This window comes from Diospyros lotus, chromosome 4 (assembly GCF_014633365.1).
Source record: "Diospyros lotus cultivar Yz01 chromosome 4, ASM1463336v1, whole genome shotgun sequence".
NCBI classification, from domain to species: Eukaryota; Viridiplantae; Streptophyta; class Magnoliopsida; order Ericales; family Ebenaceae; genus Diospyros; species Diospyros lotus.
The window spans coordinates 28,514,367-28,542,313 of NC_068341.1; the positions used below are offsets into that span (position 1 = coordinate 28,514,367).

The 27,947-nt window shown below is 38.2% G+C and overlaps 1 long non-coding RNA gene across 1 annotated transcript in view; it reads right to left on the minus strand.

The window, feature by feature from the left end:
* Positions 1 to 957: 957 nt before the first annotated feature.
* LOC127800726 (uncharacterized) overlaps positions 958 to 27,947 on the minus strand; it is a 44,058-nt gene continuing 17,068 nt past the window's right edge. Inside the window, exon 3 of the long non-coding RNA XR_008022839.1 lies at positions 958 to 1,102. This is a non-coding gene — a long non-coding RNA (uncharacterized LOC127800726). The remainder of the gene's footprint in view (positions 1,103 to 27,947) is intronic.

Here is a 27,947-nt window from a genome sequence, read left to right on the forward strand (position 1 = left end):
CACTGCCCTCCGAACACACCTGTTCGAGGCAATAACCTCCCATATTACTCCTAGCATGCATCCAGTCTCTCCCATGGCCATAGGACTCCACTAGACCACCTATAGAACATGCACAACAAGCAACTGCACACAACATATATTCATCATTTTTACCAAACATTCGCGAGGTCGCCCATCCTTAGGGCCATCTCTTACTTGGCTCGAAGCTTTCTCTGCCACGGGCGAGAACGTCAGCCTAAACTCCGAGCTCTTCTAGGATCACCGCCTTTCCAGTAGAAACTAGATGCAATTACACAAAAACCCTACTACATCAGAAATTAAACTAAGGCCTATGCTTTTTCCATACCTCTTAAAAGCCCACTCGTCAACAATTTCCAAACAACTCCAACCCAGGATTCAATCCAACCAACACTTGACACATTATCCCACATAATGTAATTAACTCAAAATAATTAATTAATTTTACCTTAATCCAATCTGGAGGAGAAATTTGATAAAATGCCTACCCCGACATTACCTCCTTGGTTGCCACCTTGCACCTAGATTCCATTTCCAAGCCTTTGACACACTCCTAGAGCCCCAAATTAATTTCTAATTTTTTTTTCCAAATTTTCTAGATTTTTTCAGCATTTTTCCCCAATTTTCTCCTCTTTTTTCTTAATTTTTATTTTCTTTTTTCTTTTTATTTATTTTATTTATTTTTCTTCTTTTCTTCTTCTTCCTCGCACGCCCGCCTATGCACTAACTAGCCGGCCACTGTTGCCTGACCTCCGCCAGCCACTGCTGTTGTAACACCCCCTTCTCTTAGAACTGCCCGAGAAGAGGTGCTACGAGGAAACATAATAAAATAACTGGTAAACTGAAGTCTGATACCATAAATAAATATCTCAATCAACTAAAATAAAACTCTGAGTCAACATAAACTAAAAATCATAAACTCTGACTAAGGGACAATCTCTCAACTGAAATATAAAATAACCCTAACTGATAAGACACTATGAACTGACAATCTCCCAGACATCTTTTGTCTTGAGCAGCTTCACGTACATACACTATTGACCACTGCTGCTAGGCCCCACATCTGGTACTCCCTTTCCAGGACCTGGAATGGTGAAGAGTACAAGGTGAGCTACAAAGCTTAGCAAGTAATAAACTGGAAAGAATAACCGAAACTGGATAAAAAAAAAATATCGATATTGATAAATACTTACTGAACTTGTACTGAGTATAATCACTATCTGATTGCATTCACAAAATGTAATGCACATAAACTGTAAATTAAATGCAGGTATGCAACTTTGGCTCATAGGCCCACATAACTGTAATACATACCTGACTGATCTGAATCCTGCAAACATAAAAACTGTAAGCACATACTGTGGGCAATATGCCCCTAGCCCCCTGGTCGACATCAGGCGAGCAACTCATAACTGAGATATAATTGAACTAGTACTAGTGGGATTCCCGCGGACAAGCCACCTGATGCGTGTAATGCAATGCTCATATAAATACTGGCACAGGATATGTAGTGCTTCATATAAAGTCATGCTCAATGCTCATACAAATATATATGCACATAATCTCACAAAAAAATGTTGATCATGTCATAATTAACTGCTAAACATGGTATATGATTTTTATCAGCTATATTGAGATAGAAAGATTCTGTAATTTTTGAGTATGGGTATGGCATATTGGTTTTTTATCATATCTTGGCATAAAATTCAATATTTGAATAATTAAATATTTATATTAAATTTAAGACTTGCATTAAGAATTTAATAGAAGCTATTCGGATGCCATATGATACTATTCGGATGATTGTTGAAGCATAAGGAGCAATTCGAATGAAGCAGCAGCCCATTCGAATGAAAAAAATGGACTACAGCAAGGTCATTCGAATGATAGAGACTCATTCGAATGATAGATGATATATAACAAAGGCTATTTGGATCTTTCCAAGGACTCATTCGAATGACTTACAAATTCATTCGAATGAATTTGACAATTTTCCAACTTTTGAACAAGCAAAAAGCAACTCATTCGAATACAACAGTACCCCATTCGAATGAATGAATGGAATACTCACGGGTCATTCGAATGACAGAGAGACTCATTCGAATGCTAGACTATACAAAGCAATAGCTTACTCAAATCTTCAAGGGCTCATTCGAATGACAAGAAAACTCATTCGAATGACAAACTCAAAACTTCAAAAACACATACAAATGATACGATAACACATGACTCATTTGAATGATAAAGGACTCATTCGAATGACTGATACATTATAAGGGAAAAACTTACGATAACACTGAGAATTCATTCGGATGCCTCAAAACTCATTCGAATGACACAAGGCTCATTCGAATGTTTGGAATCTCATCAAAAATAAAACTCACGATAACAGAGATAATATCTTGAATAAAAAACTTAACATGACTACACCATTTCGAAAGAAATCTTGGGAGAACAATCCCAATTGATATAGAATAATATTAAAATGGATAAATCAATCGCTTATGAAAGAAAACGCTATAAAGAATTATGCATAGCTTATCATAACTCACTAGATAATGATATAACTACGAATGTACATATGCATGTAAACTGATAAAAATCTGGGAACAAGAACGAAGTGTCTTGTTTAATCTGAGAACATATGCTATCATGATTCAAATATTATATTTAAAAGAATCGCTATAAAGAATCATGCAAGTCTTCTTCTTACACTCTCTGTTCTACGCATATATATATATATATACACACTGGAACTGATATAAATCTGAGAACTCAATGAAGAACTGGAATAATTGAATTCAAAACTGATATGAACCTGTGATGGAAGGGATTACAGGAAGAATACTTGCCTTATGATCGATCGGATCAATGATTGTGACTAACTTCCCTTATGCAAGACTCACTGCTAACTCTCTTGAGCTCTCTCTCGGATCTTCCTCTATGCGGCATGAAAAGAAAAATAAGGCTTATGATCTATATATAATGGCATGGGAAGCCCTAAAAGCCATTTCTTAATCTCCCACCTGAACTTGGAGACTCTTAAAACCTTCTCCTATTGGGACTAGGAGACTCTTAAACTCAAAGCTTTCATACGCATGGATTCCCATTCTTAATATAACTTTAATTAAATAATTATATTCTAATCACAATTTGATAAATGACCCTCATGTCCTAGCATTTAATTTTCACAATAAATAACTAGAATTAAATACTCTTTAAATGTTATTCTCTCAATGAAAAATCTCTAAATTGCCACATTAAAATTTAATTGAAAAATTCTCTTAATTAAAACTCAATAATTAATTAAATAATTCTAAATAAATGCTGGGCCCTCTAACGGGTCATTACAGCTGTTGTCAGCGCCACCGCTAATGGCTGCTCCTGACCGCCGCACGACCACTGCTACCAGCACCGTGACCGACGGCTGCCCCTGACCGTCGTACGATTGTTAACACCGGCTGCTTCCACCATGAGCCACCACAGTCGTGCCTCACACAACCTCTACGCTCAACCCACAACTGTTGCTTCAGCCACTTCCGGCCTCCGATGCACCTTTGTCACGGCTCACCACTGCCACTTTCAGCCACCGTCGCTGGCCAAGCCAACCTCTAGCGCCACTGCAACACCTCTAACCGCTGCTTCAAGTCGTCATCGTCGTCATCGCTACCACTAATACGCCCAACACCATCGTTAGCGCTTCAAGCCGTCGCCGCTACCTCCAACTCCTACTTATCGGTCGGCCACCACTAGCATTAGCTCTTTGACGCTTCAGATAGTTTTTGTTTAACTCTCTCTTTTGCATTAGCTCTCTGTCTTCTACTTCTCTCAGCCATTTCTGTCAATGTAAAAAAAAATTTTAGATCTACTGTTGAAAACTTGGCCTCCAAATTCACGCGCGCACACACACACACACACACATATATATATATTAATTACACATTAACCCCTCTTAATTCTCCTTATTTCCATTTAAGAATTACTTGATTGCACTTGAACCCTCCAAGCCTTAATAAATTAACATCAAGACACTAAAATCTTGATTTCTCAAAAAATTAATAACTAATAATTACTCAAAAAGACCGATTTTGTCCCTGCGCCTATACAGGACCTTTATTCCACCTGAAAACATTTCAGGGCTGACTTATTCACAAAATTGGACCACCCTTAGGGTTCCTTCGACTTCCTAGTTGTCCTTTACAACCATTCGATTCAGTCAACAATTCGAGCTTATGTAGAAACTATTCTGAAAACTATTCCCGATCTAATTGTTTTTAGCATCATTAGCCTCACCTCAAGACTCGCCAATCTCGTGCCCTCGTTCTTATACATCCAAGTCCTGGGGCATTTCCTACTGTCGATTTGGAAATTTATTAATTATTTCTCAAAACCAACCTTTGGGCTCTTCGGACCACTCAAGGTCCTTCAAAATCACTGAAAATCCTATATTTCCCAACACCATGTAATACCGGGTATTACACCATTTTCCAAGTTTTATTCCTAAGGTAATGCATATGCTATGATTATGAATGTATCAAAATCTATTTGAACTAAATCAATGTACCTTTCGTCATTAATGGGTCAGTTTCTTCATCCTCTTTTGATAAGTAGTAAACTCGCCCAGTGTGAGATTTTTGTGCCTCATCCATTTTTCTCGGTTGCTCTCTCTTTTTTCTTTTTGGACATTCATTTGCATAATGACTGGGTTGAAGGCACGTGAAACATGTAACCCCCGTTCGATTACTGGTTGGACGTGCCTCTTTGTCCTTATGATAATCTTTTTCTTTGTGCTCGTCCTTGCTACATGCAAAACATGTGATATTTGCTTGAAAACAATTTCTCCCTGGGTACACTTTATTGCATCGAGGACACGGTCTGTCATCTTTGAGATTCTTTCCTCTCAAATTATGCTCCACAGCTTTTGAATCTCTTTTCTTATCGTTTAACCATATCAATCCTACATGGAGAAGATTTGTCTCAGTAGTTAGAGCCCTATCCAGCACCATGTTGTAAGAGTCAATAGCACACGTGCTAAGAGCTTGCTGCAATTCCACTCGTAGTCCACCCATAAATTTTTGTGCCCTTTGCCACTCATCGACTTTGTAGATAGGCACGTATCTAATCAGTTTGGTAAACTTAACATCGTATTGAGTCACTGACATATGTTCTGTTTGCCTCAATTTCATGAATTCCTAAGTCTTCTCTTCCCTCCAACTTCAAGGAAAATACTTAGCAACAAAAGATTCCTTGAATCTTTCCCAGGATACAAGATGAACTTGCCTAAGCCTTGGATCATACTCTACTTGTCTAGGTGTCCTTTGCAAGGCCCGTTGAGTCAATTGCCACCATCTCCTAGCTTCTTCCTCTAACATGAAAGTAGCGCAATTAACCTTTTCCTCATCACTGCACTACAAATGTTGGAGCAGCTTCTCGGTTTGCTCCATCCAACACTCAACCATGCTAGGATCATCTTTTGCCTTTCCGTTGAACACCAGGGGTCTTTGCTGGCGATACTGATCTAGTACATGGGAGGTATGCCTTGGCAGCTCTCGTTCCTCGCTACATGCGTTAGCATGTTCTCTAAAACCCTTTCCATTCGGTTGAGCTTACTTTCACTGGAACCAAATTCCTCTTCTCCCCGTCCATTACTCGTGGCATGATTCCTAGAGCGACCATAGTAACTGCTCTCATTGCTTTCCTCATCTTGACTATTGAGATTCATGTTCCTTCGAGTATTCACCATTTGAAAAAGAAAAGCCAATACACTTTCTATTGAGGAATTCATCACTCGAAGAGATAAGGTTCTTTACCAATATTTTCCAATCACCTTAACCATTGTTAAACTCAATTAGGGGTAATCTCAATACTCTATTCTCAAAAATAATTTTTGAACCATCCTAAGTCCCTCATTCCCTAGGATCCTTAATCTATACCGAGTCATTCTCACACTTGAACCTTGATGATTCATACCATCTACTCATAAACCTAACTTGATAGGTAGGTTATGTCACAGCAGACTAACCACTTATGATTCGATCATTCTTGATAACTACCAGTTATCCCATCATTCAACTTAAGAATTTTAACTAATGACCTTAAATTAATAGTCTCTAAATTCCAAATAGGGTTTCGCCCTATGAATTTGACCTCTCAACAGCCCCTAAATCTCCACATCAGATATTTTCTAAGTCTCCAAATAGAATTTTGCTCTGATACCAATTGTAACACCCCGCTTTTTCCAAGTGTGCACGACATTAACCCGGGATTTCAAGAGTATATATTTTTCCACTCATACCCTTAATCAACCCACATAAACAAATTATTCCCAATAATCCCGTTCTACCTTCTCAACATATCAAGCTTAATAATCAATAAGCTAAGACAGGTAATCATCACATATGCAGAAGCAAGATCAAAACCTCAATGATACATAACCGTCAATTCCTCATTTATAACCAAGTAATTGAATCGATGTTTCACATGACTTTATCAAAATAATACATAACATCTGGATATCTCAAACATAGACAAAAAGACATGTTATAGATCTCATATAGCGGCTACATCTCGATCACCTTTTTTCCCTTAACGCCATTGCTTTCACTTGGAACATTTAAATATTCTAAGGATATAGTCCAAATTAAATGTTGAATCATCTAAGTGAAGGTTAAAAAACATTTTCATGAATGTATGCAAGACCATGAAATAAACCAACATAACCCAACATGTCCCAATCCAAGATAATCCCACATAACGCTTAACCCATACCACGAGGAAAGAGCAATCTCTCTGTAAGCAGTACAACCACATCGACACATTGGTATAACATAGTCTTAACTTAAGAGGGTAATATCAACGCCTCTCCCTAACACAAAGAAAAACCATCGTTACCACTTCAGACACGAAAAGGTCAACATCAACATAGGAACCCAGGGAATCACCCCACTATCATGTCAGGGATTACGTTTTCACTCAAAAGCATTCAAGATCATGTCAACACAAATCTTGGCCACAAGATGATCATATCAACACTATCCCTGGGAAACCACGTCACTCTCGAAAACAATGCTATCGCACAAAGGAACCTGGGGTGGTGTCCACTCTTAGCCCCACCACTTATGGTCCATTGGGGTGGTGTCCACTCTTAACCCCACCAAAAGTGAGCATTAATCCTTGGCGCACATCCCTAGTGTTATTACTTAAGTGCCACAACACAAGTTGACATTCCACATGGACAAAGCATTAACATGCCAATGCCACATACCATGATTCAATGCAACATATAAAACAACATTTCAATGTACACAATTTCACACAAAATTCAATGCACATTTATAAAATATTTTGGGATAAACCTCACACGTGAAAACAACCATCCAGAGGTTAAACCAATCGCATGCAACAAAACCATTTGCATGAAACTAAATCAAGTTTAGGATCAAAACACCCATAACAAACAAAGTTTTGGTAGAACCACTCACAATAAAATCAAGTTTCAGTTAGGAACTCTCACCTCAAACATATTTTAGAACACCTCAATTCTCGTGCTCTACCTTAATTTTCGTGCTAGGCCTTAGATAATTCTACTATTACTCAACCTCGAGCCTCAAAAAATCCTTTGACATCATATTCATTCAAAGGAATATCAATATCTATTTTTCTATAACTTCTTATATTTCTCTTATTTTCTTCCCATTTTTGCCTCTATAATTCTAAAATAAATACCTCCTCAAGGTTTTCTCAAAATTTTCAAACACAATAATTTATAAAATATTTTTCTCAAAATATTAAAAAAAATTCCAAAAAATACCTCTTGCTCACAATCCTGGCGCGTGTTCCATGCATATTTACCAGCACGTGTACCTCAAAAATTTTAGCGACCTTTGAAACCCACTTAAACCACCATGAAAACACTCTAAAATTTCTAGAATTGATCCTCTTGACATAAAGAATAAAAGCCCTCTATACAATCCCTCAAACATACTCCCAAACTCGAGCAATTTGTGTGCTAAATCTTAACCAAAACTCTTTCTATTTATAGGCATTTCGGCCACCCCTTTGGCCAATTAATGACCAGGCATGGTGGTAGTGCGGCTGGTCGGCCATAGCAAGTTTCACACCTGCAAGTTTGGAAAATTGCACTTCCACCCCCAAGCTTCTTCCAAATGCCATTTCGGCCCTTTTCTTGAAGTCCCTAAGTTTTCTAATAATGCCATTAAGAACCTTAAGTTCTAAACTCCTTATTTAACCCCCAAAGATTAAGAAAAAACATATTTTCAACCTCCTTTAGGCAAGATTAATAATTTGCGCCTAGACTAGAATGTATGTTTTGACAGCGAATCCTTTTGTTTTATCTTAGAACCACTTCAGGGTTGTTCCTTATGAAAACTTGAATCCTCCTTGGGTTCCATTGACTTTTTGAAGTCCTTTATGACCATTCAATTTTTCAAGTTGACTCATAGTTGTGCCAAAAACTATCTCTGTTCTGATTTCTTTCGATTCCATAAATCTTGTACCTCGAAATGCTTGGTATTCCCATATCATTTTCCTTTGATATCTAAGCTTCGGGGTATTCCCTGCAGTTGATTCAGTCATTCACAACACTGAACATTTACGCTTAAGCCCCAAAGTTTTAGAAAATTCCACCTATGCCCAATTGAAATTACACTTAAGTCCTCAAGAAATTCCTGGGTGTTATAGTTTCGATGTGTCATCTCAATCTCACCACACTAATTTTGGCATATTCATTGAGTTAATAAGTTTGATCAGTCCATGACTCTCACTCGATCGGGATGATAATTGATGGAAGGATTATAGTACATGGAAATCAAAAGCCCAAATAGGTTCTACTCTAAAGTAAGACTTCATTACTGGTAGGATCGCCCTGACATAATGCTAGTTATCACTCAGGGTCTTTCAGGGTACATTGAGAAGATGAAGAGATCCTTGTTGTGGACCAAAATGTTTGCTTAGCGTCAAAGAGTTTGGCTTGCCCTAATTGCTACTTAGTAGTAAACCTAGAATGTCACACGCATATCTAGGTGTGTTGGTTGACTAAGTGATTAAAGCTTAAATCGTTCTTAAGAGTTATTGACATTACTGTTAAGAGTTAACGGACCGAGTTGAATGATCAAATTAATAAGGAGCAAATGTTAAGAGTTGACAGGCATGTCGTTAAGAGTTAATGAGGGCCTTGGTTTCATCATGTGATAGCAAAAGGGTCATTAAGTGTTAATGGAGGGCCTAAATACAATTTATGGAAACTTAGTCCAATAGAAGAAAAATGGTCGACAGCTTTTGAAAGTTGTCGATTGATTTTGTCAACTAATTGGGAAAAATGGTCAACAATTCGTTTAGAACTGTCATCCAATTCTATCGACCAAACGAATAAAATGATCGATAGTTCTTTTGGAACTTTTAACCATTCCTATTGCAAAGGGTCATGATTCCTCAATTCGTTTGTCGAATTTGCAATAGAAAAAGGGGCCCATGGGATAAGAGGGGCGACAATGTGTGTCTTTCTTGTTGCCTCTTGGTCTCTTTTCTCTCTCCTATGGTCGATAGCTTGTAGCTATCGGTCGAGAGTTTTAGGCTTTTGCCTTGGCGAATTGTCGACCAAGGGAAAGAACTATCGATCATTTTGAGGAAACCCAAAAACAGTGACATGTAGCTTTGAACTTTCAATTGTTTCGAGCAAAACTAGAATCGATTGACAACTTGTCTTAGATCAATGGACAGTTCAAAGAAACTATTGACTGTTTTGGGCATTATCAGAATGTTTTTGGTTTTTCAGTTATTATTTTGATTGCTATGGTACAAAACCGATTAATGCTTGAGATATGAGATATCTGTGACCCGAAAAATGATGCATATTACATTAACGTGGATTTTTATTAAAATTGCCATAATATCTAATGAGATTGAATGGGTGAGTGATCATGGACTTAATGCAATGTGATTATATGAATGAATGGATGTATGTTACAGGTATTCACTTGGTTTGTAATAATTTTTTTCATTTTGTTTATGGGATTGTAATGAGACATAAGTCTCCTTGTAAATTTCATTTTAGTAGAAAAATGTATAGTACAAATTCTATTTAAAATGAAGGAGCCATCAAGAGTTCAAAGATTTTTACAATGAAAAAACTATTTCAAACAACTTTTTAGCTCCTAGAACTCCACAAAAAAATGGAGTTGTAGAGAGGAAAAATAGGTCACTAGTTAAAATGGCTAAGACTATGATTTTCTAAAACAATATTCCAAAATTTTTTTGGGTCGAATCTGTGAACTATAGCCCACATTCTAAATAAGGTTTCAATTAGACCCATTTCAAAGGAAGAAAACCTAATGTTTCTTATTTAAAAGCTTTTGGGAGCAAATGCTATGTAACAACCCGCTTTTCCCAAGCATGGTGTTAACCTAGGATTTTAGGAATATTTTTTTTCAACATACACTTAACATAAATCATTCCCCAACAATCCCATTCTACCTTCTCAGCATATCAAACTTAATAATCAATAAGCTAAGACAAAGCAAGATCGAAACCTCAAATGATACATAATGGCAAATCCTTTATTCATAATATAGAAGTCGAACCATCGTTTGACATGACATCTTCAAAACAAAATACATAGAGACTCATCTCTCAGCAACAACAACTAAACACCTCAAACATAGTCAAAATATATCCTAAAGATCACCCATGGAAATAACGGCTACACCTCGAATACCCCTTTTCCCTTGGGCCACTGCTTTCACATGGAACGTTTGAATATTCCAAGGACTTGGTCCAAATTAGATGTTGAATCATCTAAGTGAGAGTTTAAAACATTTTTATGAATATATGCAATACCATGAACAAACTGACATATCTCGACATGTTCCAGCCCAAGAGAATCCCATACAACGCTTAACCCATACCCCGGGAAAAGAGCAATCTCTCAAATGCAACACATCCACATTGACACATTGGCATAACACAATATTGCTTAAAAGGGGCAATATCAATGCATGAACCCGGGTATCACCCCACTATCATGTCAGGCATTAAGTTCCCACTCAAAAGTGTGGTGGTGTCCACTCTCAGCCCTGCCGCTTAAGCCAACCTTTAGGGTGGTGTCCACTCTCAGCCCCGCCACTTGAGTACCATAAAGTGGTGTCCGTTCTCAACCCCGTCACAAATGGGTCACATAGCATTAATCCTTGGTACTCATCCCGTATGCTATCACTCAAGGGCTATACCCCAGGTTGACATCCCACATCCCATATGGACAACACATAAACATTCCAATTCCACAATAAATACCATGCATCATATAAAATCAACATTTCCATGCATGTATTTTAATGCATGAAATTCAATGCACAAGTATAAAATATTTTGGGACGAACCTCCCATATGAAAACAACCATTTGTATAACATAGGCCAGGTTTTGATAGTAAATCACTCACAATAAAACAAGTTTTAGGTAGGAACACTCACCTTGAACGAAACTCAGAACGCCTCGAATCTCATGCCCCACCTTGATTCTCGTGCTAGGCTTCTAACGGTTCTCAAATCCAAGTCTCAACGTACCTTGACCATCGTATATATTCAATCTTTCCCTTTTCTCCATTCCTTCTCCCATTTCTCCAAATGGTGCCTCCTATTTATAGGTCTTGAAACTTAGCCACCAAGTATACTATATTATATTATAACATTTCTCAATCATTTCAAATCTTCTAAGATATTCCAATCATTCCAAATCTTCTCAAGTGGATCTCAATTTGATCCAAAGCTATAATGAAAAGCTTGAGTTCAAATCCACCCATAGCCTATTTATAAGTTTTTCTGGCCAATCACGTGTCGCCACCTTAGGGAGTCATTATAAAGCCTTATTTGCCACCTTAAGGGGTCATCATGAAGTCTTATCCGCTACCTTAGGGGTCTTTATGAAGCCTTATCCTTATCTTTAAGCGGCCAATGATTGCTTGCCACGTGTCCCTAAAGATAAGATTTAGAATCCAAAATGATCTAAAATTAAAATGGAATGTTATTTGAAATCCAAAATGATCCAAAGTCGTATTTGAATGTAAACTCACATCCGCAACCTCATCATGACTTCCAATGCTTAGATTGTTCAGTTCGTTGCTCCAATAATCTAGTTATGGGGTTTCAAGAATTACACCTTGGCCCAAAATTTTTCAGTAATTGCACATAAATTGTAACACCCCCTCTCCTAGAACTGCCCGAGAAGAGGTGCTACTGGAGATAATAAAATAAACTGACTGATAAACTGAAATCTGATACCAAAATGAACATCTCAATCAACTGAAATAAAACTTTGAGTTAATAACTGAAAACCATAAATTACATCTAAGGGAAAATCGCTAAACTGGAATATAAAATAAATCTAAATTGATCAAGCACTAACTAATAAACTAACAACTCCCAGACATCTTTGGTCTTGAGCGGATCCACGTACACACACTACTGGACACTGCTGATAGGCCCCACATCTGGTACTCCCCCACTAGGTCCTGGAAGTACAAGGTGAGCTACAAAGCTCAGCAAGTAATAAACTGGAAAAAATAACTGAAGTTGAATCGAAGAATATCGATACTGATTAAACTTACTGAACTTGAACTGAGAGATATAATAATCATTGGGTGGCATTATAAGATGTAATGCACATAAACTGTAACTAAATGCAGGTATGCAACTTTGGCACGTAGGCCCACATAACTGTAACACATACTTGACTGATCTGAGTCCTGCAAACATAAAAACTGTAAGCACATACATTGGGCAACATGCCCCTAGCTCCCTGGTCGACATCAGGCGAGCAACTCATAACTGAGATATAATTGAACTGATACTAGTGGGATCCCCGCGGACAAGCCGCCTGGCGCGCATAATGCAATGCTCATATAAATGCTGGCACACGATATGTAGTGCTCCACATAAAGTCATGTTCAATGCTCATACAATGTGTATGCACATAATCTCACAAAATAATGCTGACCATGTCATAATGAACTGCTAAACATGGTATATGATTTTTACTAGAAATATTGAGATTTAAATATTCTGAAATTTCTGAGTATAGGCATGGCATATTGGATTTTATCATATCTTGGCATAAAAATTCAATATTTGAATAATTGAATATTTATATTAAATTTAAGACTTAGATCAAGAATTTATTGGAAGCTATTTGGATGCTGTTTGATACTATTTGGATGATTGAGGAAGCAAAAGGAAGCAATTTGAATAAAAAGCAGCCCATTCGAATGAAAAAAAGGATTTCAGCAAGCTCATTTGAATGGCAGAAAACTCATTCGAATGACAGAGACTCATTCGAATGACAGAAGACTTATTCGAACGATAGATGCTATTCAAAGGCTATTCGGATCTGATCTGGGACTCATTCGAATGACTCACAAATTCATTCGAATAAATTTTGAAAATTTTCAACTTTTGAACTGGCAAAATGTGACTCATTCGAATGCAACAGTAATTTTATTCGAATCAATTTATGGATCATTCGAATGACAAGAAGGCTCATTCCAATGCTAAACTATACAAAGCAATAGGTTAGACACATCTTCAAGGACTCATTCGAATGACAAGGAAGCTCATTCGAATGACAGACCAAAAACACATACGAATGATATGATAACACATGACTCATTCGAATGACCAAAAACTCATTCGAATGACTGGAATATTATAAGGGAAAAGCTTACGATAACACTGAAACTTATTCGGATGCTTTGGAACTCATTCGAATGACACAAGACTCATTCGAATGACTGGAATCTTATCAGACATAAAACTCACGAACAGAGATGATATCTTGAATTACAAACTTAACATTACTACACCATTCCGAAAGACGACTTGAGAAAACAAATCCCAATTGATTCCAAACAAACTTGAGAATGATTCAACAACAATATTGATGAGAATCGCTGAAAGAAATTATGCATGCCTGTTGTGAACTCACTGTACGCATGTAGATATATATTTATAACATGCACTGAACTGATATAACTCATTGTAACGCACATATATATACATATACATGCACTGGAACTGATTCAATTCTGGAAATCTGATATCAACTCAATCAAGACCTGTAAGAAAGGATTACAGGGGAAGGATACTTGCCTTATGATCTTCTTGATCGACTTAATGATCTCACGAGAGCCTCCTATGCAAAACTTGAACTCACTGATTGCTTCTTGGCTCTCTGTTCTTGCGGCGTGAAGAACATATGACTTATGAAACTATATATACAATGATCTAAGAAGCCCTAACGCCATAACTCATTCTCCTATTATAACTAGGAGTCTTCTAACCCAATCGTCTCACGGATGGATTCTTCAATGCCTTAATCACAATAATTCCATTTAATAATTAAATGCTAATATCAAATCCTTAAATGACCAACATGTCCTTGCATTTAATCTTCACAATAATTAAATAATTAAATGCTATTTAAAAGCTATTTTCTCAACTAAAGTCTCTAGATTGCCATATTAACAATTAATTGGCAAAAATCCTCCAAACAAACTAATTAAGAAATTCAATAATTTCTAAATAAAATCTAAACCCTCTAATGGGTCGTTACAATTTCTCCCCTCCTTAAAAGAATTTGGTCCTCCAAATTCGTAACTGATTACTCGAACAATGAGGGGTAAAGATGCCTCACCTCTTCTTCTAGCTCCCACGTCGCCTCTTCTGCCGAGTGACGCTGCCATTGTACTTTCACAAGAGGAATTGATCGATTCCTCAAAGTTTTCTCTTTTCTCTCTAATATACTGATAGGCATCTCTTCATAAGATACGTCTTCTTTAACTTCAAGAGTCTGAAAATCGATCACATGCTGAGGATCTGGCACATACTTCCTCAACATTGAAACATGGAACACATTGTGGACATGGGACAACTGAGGTGGCAAAGCTAACTCATATGCCAAAGTCCCTATCCGTCTCAAAATCTCAAATGGACCAACGTAACAGGGACTAAGCCTCCCTGTTACGCCAAATCTTCGTACACCTTTAATAGGCATGACTCTCAACCAAACATGGTCGCCTACCTCAAACTCGAGGTCTCGCCGTCGCTTGTCTGCATAGCTCTTCTGTCTGTCTTGTGTTATTTTCATTCTTGCTTTGATCACTTGGATCTTTTCTGTCGTCTGTTCCACAATTTCAGGACCCAATAAAGTCCTATCTCCAATCTCTTCCCAACATATCGGCGATCGACATGGTCGCCCATACAAAGCCTCATATGGTGACATTCCAATACTTGAATGAAAACTATTATTGTAGGCAAACTCCACCAAAGGTAGATGCTCAACCCAACTACCTTGGAAATCTAGGACGCAAGCTCTCAACATGTCCTCGAGAGTCCTAATAGTCCTCTCTGACTGGCCATCTGTCTGCGGATGAAATGACGTGCTGAACTTCAACTGAGATCCCAATGCCTCATGCAAAGCTCCCCAAAAATGAGAAGTAAAACGAGGATCTCGATCTGATACAATGCTGGATGGAACACCGTGTAACTTCACGATCTCCTCAATGTAAATTTTGGCAAATCTATTTAATGGATAAGTCTTCTTAATAGGAAGAAAATGGGCTGATTTAGTTAAACGATCAACAATCACCCATATAGCATCGTAGCCTCTGGTAGTCCTGGGTAAACCCATCACAAAATCCATAGCAATATTATCCCATTTTCACTCCGGAATGAGTAATGGAAGTAATAAACCTGCGGGTTTCTGATGTTCCGCTTTAACTTGTTGGCATACTGAACATTGTGAAATATATCTGGCTACATCTTTCTTCATACCACTCTACCAATACTGTCGCTTAAGGTCGTGGTATATCTTGGTAACACCTGGATGAATAGTGTAACGACTCTTGTGTGCTTCATTCAAAATCTCTTTCTTAAGATTTCCATCATCGGGTATACAAATACGTCCCTGAAATAAAAGTATACCATCACTTCGTAGAGTATATCCCAAAGGAGAAAATTTCTCGATATCTGCTAAAATTTGTGCTAACTTCACATCTTTCGATTGTTGTGTCCTGAGTAATTCAAATAACTCGGGTTGTATTCTCATGTAAGCACAACCCATCACTGATCTATCTTCTGGGGTTGAAATAGATAAAACACTCAACTGCTTTAATAACCTCCATTCTTGAACCATCATCGTAGCCATAGAAGCTCCTCGCCGACTCAAAGCATCGGCTACTACATTAGCCTTTCCTGGATGGTATAGAATCTCACAGTCGAAGTCTTTAAATAACTCGACCCACCGTCTTTGCCTCATATTCAATTCCTTCTGGGATAAAAGATAATGTAGGCTCTTATGATCTGTATAAATTTCAACTTTCTCACCATATAGATAGTGTCGCCATATCTTCAATGCAAATACTACCGCTGCTAACTCCAAATCATGAGTAGGGTAGTTCACTTCGTGTTTCTTCAATTGTTTGGATGCATAAGCATTAACTCGACCCTCTTGCATCAATACGCAACCCAAACCTGAATGGGATGCATCGCTGTAGATGGAGTATTTCTCTCCACTTCTCGGAATGGCTAAAACTGGTGCAGTAGTTAACTTTCGCTTCAATTCTTGAAAGGCACATTCACACGTGTTATTCCATTCAAACTTTTCTCCTTTTCTTGTTAGCTTAGTCATAGGGGAAGATAAGTGAGCAAACCCCTCAATGAATCACCTATAATAGCTTGCAAGACCCAGAAAACTACGTATCTTTGTCACTGTCGTAGGTCTCGGCCAATCCATAACTGCTTTGGTCTTGTCTGGATCCACTGAAATACCATCTCCAGACACCACATGACCTAGAAATCCAATTTGAGTGAGCCAGAACTCACACTTGCTGAACTTGGCGTACAGTTGCTCTTCTTTGAGTCTTTGTAATACTAGAGTAAGATGCTCTGTATGCTCCTCCACATTAGGTGAGTAGACTAGGATATCGTCGATGAAGACAATAATGAATCGATCTAAGTACTCACGTAGAACTCGATTCATCAAATCCATGAAAACAGCTGGGGCATTCGTCAACCCAAATGGCATCACCACAAACTCGTAGTGTCCATAGCGAGTCCTGAAAGCAGTCTTCTGAATATCATCATCTCTAACTCGCACCTGATGGTATCCTGATCTCAAATCTATCTTCGAGAATACCTTAGCTCCTCGCAATTGATCTAACAGGTCATCCACTCGAGGTACGGGGTACTTATTCTTCACTGTCACCTGGTTCAATTGACGATAGTTAATACATAATCTCAAAGATCCATCTTTCTTCCTCACGAACAATACTGGTGCACCCCACGGGGATGAACTGGGTCGGATAAAACCCTTTTCTATTAATTCTTCTAACTGGGCCTTTAACTCTTTTAGCTCATTAGGTGCCATCCGATATGGAGCCTTAGAGATAGGCTGCGTACCAGGCAATAATTCGATAGTAAACTCTGATCCTCTCCGAGGGGGTAATCCTGGTAGCTCATCTGGGAAAACTTCTTGGAAATCTCGTACTACTGGTACCTCAGGTAAATTCTTCTTGCTTCCTTCGTCAGTGGTTACAAAGGCTAGATAAGCCTCGCATCCATCACGCATTAGCTTTTCAACTTTCATCACCGAGATCATAGGAATCGTAGACATAGGCTTGACTCCTCTATAAATAAGAATCGGCTGTTGAGGTAGTTCAAAATCAATAATCTTTCGCTAACAATCGACTCTTGCATAATGTTGTGATAGCCAATCCATGCCAAGGATCAAATCAAAATCCTTAACATCGAGAATTACCAAATCTCCCAATAGCTTCTTATCATGGACCTCGATCTCACAATTCTCAAACATTTCTCTAGCTATCATAATCTTATCTCCCGGCGTAGACACAATCAATTGGTACGACAAAGAAATCCAGGAATGGGGAACATAACATACTGTGCACAGTGCAATAAAAGAATGTGTAGAACCAGTATCAAATAATGCACGCACATCATAACCATATAGAGATAGAATACCTTGGATAGTCCCGTCGCCCTGCTCTGCCTCAGCTGTGGTAAGGGCATAAACTCTACCCTGCACCTGTCTATCTGCGGGCGGTGGATGCTGAGCTACTGGTAGTGCTGGTATAGGTGCCGCTCCTGGCCCTCTAACTGCTGGTGGCCTCTGATTAGCCTGCTGACCTCTATTTTGGGGCAGTTGAGTACACCGGTTGGCTGTGTGTCCTTTTTGTCCGCACCTGAAACAAGTGACCTCTGGTGCGGGGAGTGCTGCTTGATTCCTCGGGAAATCTTTCTTTCTATGCCCCCCTTGTCCACACTTGAAACAAATGTTCTTTCCAGCTAGGCACGATCCTCCGTGCTTCCTTCCACACTGACCACATTGTGGATTATTCTCTGTTTTATTTCCTTGTCCGGCTGTCCACTTCCTCTTCTTATTATTATTGGACGAACCCTGAGATGTACTTGTGCCCTTCTTGGCTGCTTGTGTTGCTCTCCATTCATTACGATCTCACTCGATAGCATATGCTTGCTGGACCACCGTGGCATAATCCACGCTCAGAGCTCCTCCAAACACATGTCGGATATCTGCACGCAATCCTCTCTAGAATTTGGCGGCCTTCTTTGCTTCACTGGACACCAACTCCGGAGCATATCGAGACAAGGCTGTAAACTCCGCCTCGTACTGAGCCACCGTATTAGTACCTTCTACCAATTCCAGGAACTCATAGACTTTCTGCTCCTTGACCCATGCTGGGCAATAAGCATCATTGAACACTTGTTGAAACTCAACCCATGTGGGCTCTCGATCACCAAACCTCTGGCGGGCAGTCTCCCACCATCTCTCGGCATCGCCTCTAAACATGAACGTGCTAAGTCGAACTCGTCGGTCGTCCGCACAACCAATAGATCGGAGATGCTTCTCTATTGATAGCATCCAATTCTCTGTTGTTACTGCATCTGTACCTCTATGAAATGCTGGTGGTCGGAACGCCATGAAGTCCTTCAATAATTGACTCCCAGTGTTTGCCGCTACAATTGAAGTTGTTGGGGCGACTAGCGGTTCGCCTCCACTGCCTCCTGCTTCTTGGTGTACTTGCAGTTGCCTCACCTGATTCGTTACTAGGGTGTCAACTACCCTCATCAGACCTGCCAACATGCCTCGTATCTCGGCCATACCCTGTCGTAAGTCACTACCAGAATGCCCTGGTGAGCCTGGTGTGGGAACTAGAACCTCGCCTGGCGTAGAAGTAGCCTGGCTGCGAGTACGGGGTCGTCCTCTTTGATTACTCATTTTCCTGCATCACCACTTAGGGTTAGAATACTGTAAATTGGGCTAACGTATCTAACTGATGGACCTAAGTCCTAACTCTACCCAACATCCTATGTGTGTATTAGAGACTCCTCAAAACACTACTCTGATACCAATACTGTAACACCCCCTCTCCTAGAATTGCCCGAGAAGAGGTGCTACTGGAGATAATAAAATAAACTGACTGATAAACTAAAATCTGATACCAAAATGAACATCTCAATCAACTGAAATAAAACTCTGAGTTAATAACTGAAAACCATAAATTACATCTAAGGGAAAATCGCTAAACTGGAATATAAAATAAATCTAAACTGATCAAGCACTAACTAATAAACTAACAACTCCCAGACATCTTTGGTCTTGAGCGGATCCACGTACACACACTACTAGACACTGCTGATAGGCCCCACATCTGGTACTCCCCCACTAGGTCCTGGAATGGTGAAGAGTACAAGGTGAGCTATAAAGCTCAGCAAGTAATAAACTGGAAAGAATAACTGAAGCTGAATCGAAGAATATCGATACTGATTAAACTTACTGAACTTGAACTGAGAGATATAATAATCATTGGGTGGCATTATAAGATGTAATGCACATAAACTGTAACTAAATGCAGGTATGCAACTTTGGCACGTAGGCCCACATAACTGTAACACATACCTGACTGATCTGAGTCCTGCAAACATAAAAACTGTAAGCACATACTTTGGGCAACATGCCCCTAGCTCCCTGGTCGACATCAGGCGAGCAACTCATAACTGAGATATAATTGAACTGATACTAGTGGGATCCCCGCGGACAAGCCGCCTGGCGCGCATAATGCAATGCTCATATAAATGCTGGCACACGATATGTAGTGCTCCACATAAAGTCATGTTCAATGCTTATACAATGTGTATGCACATAATCTCACAAAATAATGCTGACCATGTCATAATGAACTGCTAAACATGGTATATGATTTTTACTAGAAATATTGAGATTTAAATATTCTGAAATTTCTGAGTATAGGCATGGCAGATTGGATTTTATCATATCTTGGCATAAAAATTCAATATTTGAATAATTAAATATTTATATTAAATTTAAGACTTAGATCAAGAATTTATTGGAAGCTATTTGGATGTTGTTTGATACTATTTGGATGATTGAGGAAGCAAAAGGAAGCAATTTGAATGAAAAAGCAGCCCATTCGAATGAAAAAAAGGATTTCAGCAAGCTCATTCGAATGGCAGAAAACTCATTCGAATGACAGAGACTCATTCGAATGACAGAAGGCTTATTCGAATGATAGATGCTATTCAAAGGCTATTCGGATCTGATCTGGGACTCATTCGAATGACTCACCAATTCATTCGAATGAATTTTGAAAATTTCTAACTTTTGAACTGGCAAAATGCGACTCATTCGAATGCAACAGTAACTTTATTCGAATCAATTTATGGATCATTCGAATGACAAGAAGGCTCATTCCAATGCTAAACTATACAAAGTAACAGCTTAGACACATCTTCAAGGACTCATTCGAATGACAAGGAAGCTCATTTGAATGACAGACCAAAAACACATACGAATGATATGATAACACGTGACTCATTCGAATGACCAAAAACTCATTCGAATGACTGGAATATTATAAGGGAAAAGCTTACGATAACACTGAAACTTATTCGGATGCTTTGGAACTCATTCGAATGACACAAGACTCATTTGAATGACTGGAATCTTATCAGACATAAAACTCACGAACAGAGATGATATCTTGAATTACAAACTTAACATTACTTCACCATTCCGAAAGAAGACTTGAGAAAACAAATCCCAATTGATTCCAAACAAACTTGAGAATGATTCAACAACAATATTGATGAGAATCGTTGAAAGAAATTATGCATGCCTGCTGTGAACTCACTGTACGCATGTAGATATATATTTATAACATGCACTGAACTGATATAACTCATTGTAACGCACATATATATACATATACATGCACTGGAACTGATTCAATTCTGGAAATCTGATATCAACTCAATCAAGACCTGTAAGAAAGGATTATAGGGGAACGATACTTGCCTTATGATCTTCTTGATCGACTTAATGATCTCACGAGAGCCTCCTATGCAGAACTTGAACTCACTGATTGCTTCTTGGCTCTCTATTCTTGCGGCGTGAAGAACATATGACTTATGAAACTAATATACACTGATCTAAGAAGCCCTAACGCCATAACTCATTCTCCTATTATAACTAGGAGTCTTCTAACCCAATCGTCTCACGGATGGATTCTTCAATGCCTTAATCACAATAATTCCATTTAATAATTAAATGCTAATATCAAATCCTTAAATGACCAACATGTCCTTGCATTTAATCTTCACAATAATTAAATAATTAAATGCTATTTAAAAGCTATTTTCTCAACTAAAGTCTCTAGATTGCCATATTAATAATTAATTGGCAAAAATCCTCCAAACAAACTAATTAAGAAATTCAATAATTTCTAAATAAAATCTAAACCCTTTAATGGGTCGTTACATAAACCCCTTGCAACTTAGTCCCCAACCATTTTTTAATTGCACTTATTCCCTTGGAGAAAAGAATTGTTATGCTAATACCCCAAGATTTTAGGTAAATTACACTTTTACCCAAACTTTAATATTTATGATTTTGCCCCTGGCTCATACTCAACTTCTCTCTCAATACCTTCATAACCCTTTGAATGTTCTACTTCCTCAAATATTTGAATATAAAAATCTCGGGTATTACATCATATTTAAGTCTAAAAGCTCGAGTGTTACATTTTATACCTTAAACAATGAGAAAGAGTCTCTTAGAAAATTTGATGCAAAAAGTGAAGAAGTCATATTTCTTGGATATTCCTTGAATAACAAAGCTTATAGAATCTACAATAAATGAACTTTAGTTGTAGAGATGTTAGTTCATGTGAATTTTGATGAATCTAACTCTTTAAAAGAATAGAAGGTAATGGTGATGATGAACTAGATTCATTGTCATTTAAGGAAAAGGAAACTTCTATAGAATCCAAGCCTTAAGAAGAGGAAAAGTCTCAAAAATAGCCAACTCAACATAAGGAGAAAACCCATGTAAAAGAAAATCATATTCTAGGTTATATATTGAAAGGGAACACCAACTCTTGGTGTATCATGTGGGACCCCCTTCCTGGATACCCCAGCCAAGCTGAAGAACCCGAGTGAAGGCCCTCACGAGGGGAAAAGAGATAGAATTAAAACCACCCTAACCTACCAGGCATGCTCAACTAGGATCATCCATACTTATACATAAGAAACAACAACGAAAGCATAATACATCCTAGGTATGCATAAAAAGATAACCAGTCACAAGTTTACATGGAATATAAATACACATATACAAAATCTTGCCAAGCACTCAAAAGCTAAATGTCTATGGCACAACACTACAAGATACACACACCAAAATAGGATCTGCTAGAACTGCCCTGTACAACACCTATCGAAATAGCTCAAGGACTACTAGCCTCACCCCCATACTTAGCCTTGCTCTTACCTGGAATGAAGAGAAGCAAGAGTGAGTCATAAGACTCAGCAAGCATATAAGAGATGAAAGGCTAATAAGAGTATGGAAAGTTAAGTGTAATCCGCACCCCATGTGTTATAACCATACATCGCATGTCCATGAATCACATGACAGATATACAAAAAGACAACAAAATAAAATATGCACATACTGGTCCTTGGGGCCCACATAAGACACTCGACACCCAAGTCCCTATCACAAACCTATTGCTGCCCTGAAAGGCAGTTGAACTTGTAACTCGAGATGAAGCTTTCTCGAGTGGGAGCGACCAACACTAGTCCCTATAAGTAGAGCCAAAGCTGAAACTGGAGTGGAAGCTAAAACTAGAGCCAAAGCTGTAACTCAAGCCGAAGCTCGCTCAGCATGCTAGACGCCCGAGAAACATCCACACATACCCACACGGCGCTAGTAACTATGCAATGCACAAATATAATGCAGTGGCATAACGAGCATAAATGATGATACAAAGCCCCCATAAGCCTTGCATCAAGCCATGCTCGCCCATATAGGAAATCACATAAAATCCAATGCTCGTGTATAATGCAAAGGCATAGTGAGCATAAACGATGATACATAGCCCCCATAAGCCATGTATCAAGCCCTGCTCGCCTCGAAAGGAAGACACATATAATACAATATGCCCTTGGCTAAGCATACAAGTCTTATGGAAACCCCCAAATGAATATCCCATGCCCCGGCAAGCATTAAAATATTAAATACAATGTAAACCCAATAATCTCTAGCGTGGGACCCACAAGTTGAAACCTACCCTATATGTAGCCTTAGCTTCATTCCACAAAGGAATAGGAGAGGAAACTAACTCTCTATTGAAACAAGAACAAGACCCAATTTACTATTCATGACTAAGTTACTATTTACGACCCAATTAATATTCACTACCTGGTTACTATTCACATCGAAACTTATCCTAACCAATCGTGGCTTTAACCGTACAAGGACAAGAATAATTTAACAACATTTATTAAGGATTAAAAGGAGAAAAATAATAACAATTACTATTCACGACCCAGTTACTATTCACGACTTGGTTACTATTCATCATCTTCTCCAAATTTCCAGCAGCAAATTTTCTTCAAATTATTACACAATCTCTTCCATTTCCAAGCTATTGCCCACCCATTTAATCTCCATGTTTCAACAAAGCATAAGAGTAAGGGAAAGAACCATTAAATCTCAAGATTCTCACGCACAACACATCCATTTTTAAGAAGGTATTGAGAAGAAAAAGCTTATGTAATAAATGAAGGAGAAGAAGAAGGAACTTGCATAAGCGAAGGAAAAGGAATGGGAAGCTTGCTTGAACATGGATAAAACCACTCTAGAAGGTAAGCCAAACCTTCTCTTCTTCTTTCTCTTCTTTTTCTTCCTCCTAGCTCTCAGCAACTCTTTGAAAATTCCTCGCATTCTCTCTATATCTCTCTAAATATATAGGTAAGGCAAGAGACAGATTATAATGGCTAACACACATGCCCGACCGCATCAAAAGCCTTTACCGCCACTCTAAAGTCAAGAAAATGGTCTCTGAAACTTGTTTCCAGAAATATGCACTTGCTGGATTTAAGAAGATACCTGAATGCCCGGCCCGTATCCAGATTTGTGAGGGTTTAATGAAAAATGGAGGGTTTTGGATAGATTCAACATTCTTTTGAATTTTGGGCATAACTCTCTTATACGAGCTCCTATTGAGCTGATTCAAAATGGTATGGAAATCCAAGAGACAGCTATACAACTTTCATGTTTTACATTTTGAGCGATTAGGGCTGAATCATGGTCTAAATGTAGCTTCAAAGTGGAAACAGAATGCTGGAACACAGCATTTATGAGATTCTGGACAGCTCCGACACATCTTAGTAATTTGGCCATAACTATCTCATAGGAGCTCAGATTAGGGTGATTCAAGATGTTATGGAAATCCAAGATAAATATCTACAACTTTCATGTTTTGGGTTTTGAGATATTCAGGCTATATCATAGTCCAAATCGGGTTGCAATGCAAAAATTGCACACTGGAAATATGGGCAATCTGAATCACATACACCCAATTCGAATCACTCTCTCCCAATTCGAATCAAACTCTCAATTCGAATCACACTCACACAACTCACAAAATTTCATCCCATTTAGCCTTGATTTGAATCACCCACCATCCTATTCGAATCATACTCACAAATACTTGGCTAAAATTATATTTTGACTTGCATCCGAATATTCCAAGCTCCTATTCAAATACCAATTAAATTCATTCGGATACTCCAAACATAAATGCAACACTTAATAAACACCAAAAATAACATATTAAACATCAAGACTACCCAATTCAACCGCAAGGCATGGTACAACATTAATTATCTAAATTCAGGTCATTACATTTTGATGCAAGGGTTTTACCGATTTTCAAAACTTTTTCAAAACATCATACAAATGCATTAAAGATAAAAGCGAGAATCACCTTGCAAGACTCGATATCAAACAATCATATGCATTACAATTGAAATCACACCATAGGGGGTAAAAGGTATACCTCATTACGGTTTCAAATCTGATGAAAAGGTTGGAATCCTCCTTGTGGCAACAACACTTGCACACCAACAACTCTCGAATGGCTCCACTAAATAGTCACCTATTGTTCCGAACAACAAATCAGATGACCAATCCATCACTCGAAAGTACAAGGGACCTAGTTAGTCCACGCTCCAAGTAGATGATGAAACCAACAAGAATGCCTATGTGCTACCCAGGCTTCTTATGGGTGATTTAAGATGGAAATGGGTTGAAAGAAAAATACCCAATCCTATAGACAATTTATTTGGATCAGATTGCTACTCTAGTAATCAAGAAATGAGTGGAGCAAGAAGGAGAGTAATAGGAAGGGTTGTAAGCTTTGGAAAAAGGAAGAGAATAAGCACTGGTTGAGAGAATGGACAAGCATCAAATGCAGCCGCAACTATCATCTTTTTTTCTTCTTCCTCTTCTCTTATATATGAAGCCATAGAAACCTAAATATGCTCAATAATCAGTCAATAGCAAATAAGAGAGAGAAGGGGACAAGTGGGAGACAAACCCACGTCATAAAGAACATATTCCATCCCCTTAATCATTCTCCCCACCGGCCTTTTTTTCATCCATAGTAGAAACAATAAAATGGGTCATGAGATTCATGACCTTATCCAACAGAAATGGTCCGCTTGGCACGAATTGGTCAACATCTTCTATTGAACTGTCGACCAATTTTGTCAAGTTTCTGCAAATTATATCTAGACCAACCATTAACTCTTAATGGCCCTTTCATCATCTCATGATGAAATCGAGGCCCCCGTTAACTCTTAACAACATTCATGTCAACTCTTAACAATTGTTCCTATTTGTTTAATCATTGAACCTGATCCATTAACTCTTAACGGTGATATCATTAACTCTTAATAATCATTACATCTTTCATCACTTAGTCAACCACTACACTTGGATATGCGTGTGACCTTTTAGGTTCACTACTAAGCAGCAATCAAGATACATCGAACTCTTTGATGCCAACCAATCACTTTGGTCTATAACGAGGATCTCTCCATCTCCTCGCTGTACCCCTAAAGACCCTAAGTGACAATTAGTATTATGTCAGGGTGATCCCACCAGTACTGAAGTCTAACTTCTTTGAAAACCTATTTAGGTTTTTGATTACCATGTACTATAATCCCTTCATCGAGTAACATCCCGATTGAGTAAGAGTTATTGACTGATCAAACTCACTGACTCGATAACTATGCTAAGAATCAATGTGGTGTGATTGAGATGACATATCAGAACTCCTTCCAACATTGAAAATACTTTCCAATCAAGTGTACCCTGGCCAGGGTTTCTCCAATCAAAACCACCACTAATTGCATAGGATGTTTACCTCATGCTGGAAGTCGACAGATTCCATTAGCAATCACCTGCCTCCATACGCCATTGTACAAAGATAACACAATGCATTTCTCACCCAGTAAATGGATGGTTCATAGCAATGGAAAATCTCTGGAACCGGCACACAATATAATTGTGTTGCCTCCGATCTAAGGACCAGTAACACAATCGAAGCCTATGATAGATCATAGATCCTCCCAGCCATGTGATTTATCACGTGCATCACATTCGGTAGATGTTCTACTAACATCTACCCACATGTCTACTATATTCATCACATGGATTATGGTATGCAACTCACCATCCTTTATCATTAGCATCTCATACTAATCAAATGTAGTAGCCCATGTGTCAATCAGCAATCGATTAATCATAGCCCACTTCTAAGAAATCTAAGAACTAGGAATTAACTTTTAAGAAAACCTTAGTCCGAAAGTCTTTGTCACATATTCTTAACACCTAAGAATAAGACTATCATCAGGAAATCTAAGGGCTCATTCATATAATTGATTGGAGAGGAATGAATGAAGATATGACCTTAAAATATGAAAATATATTTTATTACATTTGCAAGAATTACATCATTAGTCCCATAATTACAATTACTAAATGTCATCTAAATCTAGTATCAGGGAACTAACACTAACATATATCTCATGGAGTGAGAACACAATCTCAAATAAGAAATAAATGTGAGTTTGTAGCTTTTAGATCCAATTTAGAGCAAAAATTAATAGAAGAAGCCTTAAGTGATTCAAATTGGATGATACCTATGCAAGACAAATTGAACCAATTTAAACACAATAAGTGTAAGACCCCACTTTCTCGGGCGTGTTATAACCTAGGACAATTCTAGGATAATAATTTTTTTTTTCTTCAAAACTAATGCTAAACCATATCCTTCCTCATATCCATCCCAAAATTTTTATACATTTATCTCGAAAGAGAATCATCATAAACATCAAATAAGGTTATACATCATCATTCCTAAACACGTTCAGAATTCAAAGTAGAAGAACTTAAATACATGGGCTACATAACATTCAATCATTACATCATGCACTTTGCTAAGTGTCATTTCATGCCTCA